The following is a 6,471-nucleotide window of genomic DNA, read 5'->3' on the forward strand; positions in this document are numbered from 1 at the left end:
GGGGGGGGGGGGGGGGGGGGGGGGGGGGAGCTAATTGAAGGCGTTTCCAGGCGCCGGGGCAGAGGCTGGGAACTTTTTAGTTCTTATTAGAAAACCTAGACAGATCACTCTGAAGGGTTTGCTAATCGCCCATGAATCTTAATAAGAGACAATCACATTTCAGCTCCACAGTTTCGCATTCAGACCTTATTGCCAGCTACACTGAGGACCCAAGTGCCTTCTCCCCTGTTTAATGAATGGGTGATAGGACAGAAACTCCGCTCTGTTCCTACATCTCTGGAAGTTCAGAATAACTAGTCTGTAAATGTCCCTGATCTTCCTACTGCTTCCGCTCCAGGCTCTGCCCTGAGCGGTCCTCGAATAAATGACTGGTCCTTTTGCTTCAGGTTTTCACTTTCTGATCAAGCCAAAGGAGTCTTTGCAGGCTGCGGGGGTGGAAGACCAAGGGGGACGTCGTCTCTTGCAATTCCAAGAGGTTCTGGACTCAAGTGCTTGAAAAACCGACAGGCAGCAGAGGGGATGTGTCCCCAGAGGCGTGTGTCTGGGGTTCAGGGCACTCAGCAAACGAGCCCCGAAAACAGGGGCGCTTCTCAGCTGCAGGAGCAAAGGCGACTTGCTCGCAGCGCTTTTTGGATATTGCTTTTCCACTTTCTTAACCGTTCTTGGCAAAGCCCAGCAGCTCCGCAGAGGCGACAGGCTGGTGCAGTGCTCTGCAGCTTAGAGGTAGGAAAATTAAGCTGCGAAAAGAGAAACATTATTTCAAGTCGGATTGGAAGGATTAGTGCTTGTAATACAGAGCATTAGGCCCAGGCGGAGGGGTCTTGCAAGTAGCCCTTCCCCTTCTGGCACCCAGCAGGGAGGCCCAGGTGTTGGCAGCACTGGGGACAGCAGCAGAGGGTCGCCCTGCACACGCATCCAGACAGAGCCAAGGGCCTCCGAGTCCTTAAAACTTGAGACACTCGCTGGGATGCCCGAAGTAACCTGAACTCACCTGGGCGGACCCGCAGCAAGAAGGGGATCTACACATTCATGCCCTACAGGGACTTGCCCAGCCTTGCACGGGGAATGGGGAAGGGAAGGGGAGCGGGTAGCTCGGCTGTGGCACTAATACAGAACCCGTGTGCTGACAACAGCCCCTCACCTGAACCTCAGCACTCCCCTGTCTCACTCCCGCCTCAAAGAAACAGCTCCAATCTCTGGGGTCTCAGCCAGGAAAAACAGGACTGGACCTTCGTGGTGGGCCCTTGCTTTGAAGCACATGCAGGGCAGGTCTCTTTCTCCCCAGTCCCAGAGGGCTGACAGGCATCCGAGCCTCGCTCGCCCCCTGGGGAGACAAACGAGCTCCTCTTGCGCTGGGCGCCGATGGTCACAGGAAGCCCCCAAGGAGCCTTGCTCCCAAGGGAGCTGCAGTGGGATCCGGGCCCGGGCCCCTCTGCGAACCGAGGCGCCCCTAAGCCCCGTTCCAGGAGCTTTGTACCAAACTGCCCCAGAGGAAAAGGCGTGAGGCAAGCGGGACAGGCCAGCGCCTCCTTGCCCGGCAGGAGCCCGGTTATCCCCACGCCTCCGTCTTTCCCTGGAGACTTCTCCGGCTCCAGCCCCGCACTCCAGCGCTGCCCTTATTAAACGCAGATCTACTTGCTTTAGGAAGATTAGTCCCGAAATGGCGATTAGAGGATACTTAAACACGTTGGGGTGGGTTTTTTTAAAGGGCAGGCGACGGAATGACGGGGACCTGCTGGGAGTCTTAAGATTTTGCATTTTATTTTATTTATTTATTATTATTATTATTATTATTTATTTTACTCTTCTTTTATTAAAGGTCAAGCGAGCACGGTGCAGATTATCCAGCCAGCTCAGAGCTCCCTGCAATCTGTCATACCGGCAAGATATGTATCGCAAATCTCTCAAAATATAATCTCTGGGAATCATATTCTGAATACTGTTTTGATTAAAAATCAGAGTGAGGATTGACGCAGAACTCATATGAAAAGAAGGGAGCGGAGGGCTGCAGAGAGCCTGAACAGTTCAGGAAATAATAATAATAATAATAACGGGCTGGGCCAGGTTTTAAAAGAGCAAACGCGATGCATTCAACACAGGGATCAACATACAGGTCTTTGGGATGAGCTCTATTAGGGGCCAGATTTCTGCTCTATTCATCACCCAGCCCCTATCCCTCTGGAAACGAGCACGCAACCAAGAGTAAGTAGGGCCCGATCCTGCCGAGGGTCGAGAGCTCAGTTTCACAGCAAAAAGGGGACCCAGCCTCAGGCAGGATGGGGCCCTGGAAGACGGCGGCTGAGACGCGCTTAAGCTTGTCTCAGCCAAAGGCTGGGATTGAGACTCTCTTCCCCCGTCTTGTACAGCTAGTTGATCTCGCCCCAGCCCAGCGCTGTGACACCAGTGCTACGAGCAAAGACCCTTCAATCTCCGCCCTCCCCCTCTCCTGGTAGCCAAGAAAGGCAAAGGCTGCCTAGGCTGGAAGCAGACTCTTTAGTAAAAGCAAGAGGAGGGAGGATCTCAAGTGAGAGGAACAGTAAATAGAGCCCTCTGCTCCAAACCCTCCTTGTACTGCGACAGTTTTAAGATTGCCCACGGCGCCTGCTCCAGCCAAAACCAAGCTCCGTGGTGGGTGTGGGGGACACGCGTCCTCCCTACCACGCTGCAAACATCATTGACACTGCAGACCCCCCAGGGGAGGGTGGGCATGCCCTATATGTCTACCAACGCCGCAGCCCACACACCTCAGCACTGTTAGCGGACCTCCCTGAAACCTGGATGGAGCACGGTGCCCATCCTGGATGGTAGCGTCCTGGTGCACTACACGCCTCCCCCCTTGTAGCTACTGGGGGCAAATCATGATAGGAGCAACGAAGCAAATGCAAACTCATTGAAGAATATGGATTTCTAATGTAGTGTTAAACTCCTGCTGCTCTATTGCAATAATGTAACAGGATGGGGTAGTCTAACGCCCTAGTTCAAGAACTTCTCCCGTTCAAGTGTGATACAACGCGGCGTCAGACAGATCTTCCCTGTGCCTGTCTTAAAGACAGCTTGCCTTACTTATACATCAAGGAATAAAAATTGGAGCTGACTGATGGGAAGAGCGCACAAGGCGGAGAAGGGCAGCGCTCTTGTCCAGCGCGGGTCGCAGTGAGACCGCCCGCCCGCAGAGCCGGGTATCCGCCAGGACATGCGGCTGTCCCGTCTTGCACATTGACAGTGTCTGCCTAAATCACCAGAACCTTTCAGAAACCAAAACAGAAACCTTTCAACCAAAGAAAGGTTGCAACATCTCCGAGCATCAGCATTTGAGGAATAATTTGAAACCTATTCTTTCAAAGAGATCATGTTGTTTAAGTGCGAAGCTTTCATTTAGACTAGCTGCACAATTATTTGAGGATCAGGCACTCAAAACAATCAAACAACCTCCCTCCACCTTAATTCTGAAGTGTTTAACACCTGCCACTGTAGACTTCATTCGTCTTTTGGCAGCAAGAAGGAAACTTGCAAGCTAACTGCAGTCCGGCATAAAAGCCTCGAATCGCTTTCTCTGCCTGCCCTCGTTTAATTTCTTTTCTGTCCAGAAACCAGGGGCACAAACCTGTTGAGTTCAGTCGCTGAAATGAAACAGCAGTAACTGCGCTGGTGAGCAAACTATACGAAACCCTGGCAAAGCAGGCAGCCCGGAGAGGGTCTCCTTCCTCTAAGAAGTGTGTGCGCGCTACTGCAACCCCTGAGAACACCCCCCCCACCCCTCCCCCCCCGCTCAAGCCACTTGAAGTCTTTTCTCCGCCAGGAGATACAGAAATAAGAAATGGCAGGGCTGAAAACCCATGCTTCACAAGGACCCCCCCACCCCAGTCCTCTCCAGCTGCTCCATTTCTTTATGGGGGCTAGTTTTCGTGGCGTCAATACCCTGAAAGTCCGGCAGCCCACGCGTGACAGGTCTATCTCCCCTGTCAAGACGTCACGTGGCTTGAAACATTCTCAGCTGAGGGAATCTACCCTTATCTGCCCCACGTCAGGGCAAGGGAAAGTGTTCCGGATGTCACACCGCCTTCCATAACTTCCAGATTAGATACAAGAGTTCACACGTTTGCAGCCTGGCGGTGCTCATTGTTCCGCAGTTAGCCTGCGGCAGACCCTCCCCCCCCCCGATTATTTCTCTCCCTTGCGACTGACAAGGACAGATCGGGGGAGCCGGGAGCCTTGATTGATGCATCCCACGCTGCGTTAGGAAGTTTATGAAACAGTTTTTATGCTAATGGATCCGAGTCCAACTGTTGATGAGGAGAGACAATGTGCACACTTCATTAGGTCTGGTCAAAGGGAGCGCCGCGATGTGTGTATGGCTTTGTTCGGGATCATGTCTTCCCCCCCTCGGAATTTATGGGACGCTGCTGCCTCGACAGGACTTGCTAATGAATTTTTGTCAAAGATAATTATCGGCCCCATCGAGCCGGGAGCCCGCGGATGAAAAGCTGGCTTTGTGAGGCCGAGACTGCCGGGCTCCCCCTGGCACCCCAAGACTTCCTGTGCCCTCCCTGTGACCCAGTCTGCCTGAGCCTGATACTGCGGGCGCCCTGGCTGCCAGGCTCAGCTCCTTGCCTGGGGACTGCCCCACGACCTACTTCTGCAAACTGCCCATGAACCATCTCCCAGCCGGACCAGAAAAGAAGGGGGGCTCTGCTTCCCAGCTACCTGTCTGCATGTGAACAAAACCCAGGTGGGACACAAAGGTCCTGTCTGCACAGGGATTTCTAACAGTGTTAAGTATCAGGACAGGACTTTCTGGTACCGACAGGTTGTACACCACTAGGAAAACTTTTGCATACTTTATAAGCAGTTGGGCTCAACCCTGTAACCCAACCAGTTATAATGAAAACTAGGAAGCCAATGAAATTACTTCAACAACTAGCACTGAACACAGCCAGCACAGTCATGCCAAGGCCATAGGGCTCTGCTCCATGGGATGAGGGGACAGAGTTAGAGACATCATAAAGTGCATCTTGTCTGCAACAAAGACTGAACAACATAGAGTTTACCATGACATTTCATTAAATTGTAAAAATGACCAAAACGTTTCTTCTAAAGGGATTTGCATATCAAACATTAATGCTAGTAATTCTCCTCAAGAAACTGTGGGTTAACAGATTTTCACTTCTTCATTTAAATCAATAGACAAATTGGCTTTTTTTCTCTTAAAAGACAATACTTCTTGCTTTCAGGTTGTTATGAGCTAATTAATTATTGCTTTAATATTGCTAGGTTTATGCAGACTAATACAGACAAGTTTACTACTAGTGACAAAAATATCATGGCACAGGCTTACAAAATTAGTTCAAAACCAGCACACTGTATTCGGTTGAGGCCAACCTGGACAGCAGTGTTGGGGTTCATATGAGGAAGGAGACAAGGTCAGGAATGGAGGGTAAAAATAGTATCTACCTCCACCATCCCCCGCTCCACAACTAGTGCTTACATCCTTCTATTAAAAAAATTCCCTGCAACTTCAGGCCAAGAGCTCTGTGACTTCCTGTCTTTTCCCCAGTGCCTCCCTCACCCCTATGATCCATTTTACAAAGGCTCTGTGCTCCCTTCATTCCTTCCTATATCAGTTACCACCCTCAAGGTCCCCTTCATCACTTTGTATACTTTTCTCACCCCCTAGTTACCTCTTCATTCTCCCCCTTCCAACTCTGCTTGCCCAAAGTAGGATCCCTGGCTCAATGTCCACTCAGCCAGTTGGTACTAGGATCTATTTCCCTCCTTTCTTCTCCCCCCTGGTAGGCTTCTGCTTTGTCCCTGCCCAAGTTACCTTGTTCCATCCTTCCAAAGTCCGCTTCCCCACATTCACTGGCCTCCCAGTCCTCACTTGCTACTCTAGTACAGCCCCCTCCCTACCCTCTAAGTAGCTTCTGCCCCAGGCCTATTACTTCCCTCCTTAATTCTTGCCCCCCCAGCCTCTGTAATCTTTCCTGTAAGACCTGCTTATTTCCATTAGACCCATGCTGCAGACGAGTATCCTCCAGCAAATCAGTTTACTGCCTTCTTTGCCTGTCAGTTGCATCATGTGCCTAGAAGAAGAATCCCCCCTGCCTTCAGTACTAGATAGTCTGAGGCCCCTGCTTTTCTTTTGAATCATGGTTTTACTGATGTTCTGATCTGCATGAAAAGCAATACGATGGTGCCTAGAGATGTCTAAAATTCTTGTAGGATTTCTGGAATTGATGGGATGGGGTATTCCAATTCCACAACAGAGGAATGTTGTCAAAAGGAATACTAGGCCCACTTTGCTCTACCAAGAGATAAACATAGAAGATTTTTTTAAAAGCAAATAACTGCCTTTAAGTAAGTAGTTCCAAAACTTCACAGGGAACTGTTGATTCTGAAAACCTGTCAAAAATCCTTCCAAGGAGCAATTTCTAGCTCCATCCACTTAGTATCTAATTGTGTTATGTATGCTCC

The sequence above is a fragment of the Gavialis gangeticus genome, unplaced genomic scaffold (assembly GCF_001723915.1).
Source record: "Gavialis gangeticus isolate Ggan-Ray unplaced genomic scaffold, GavGan_comp1, whole genome shotgun sequence".
Classification (NCBI taxonomy): Eukaryota; Metazoa; Chordata; order Crocodylia; family Gavialidae; genus Gavialis; species Gavialis gangeticus.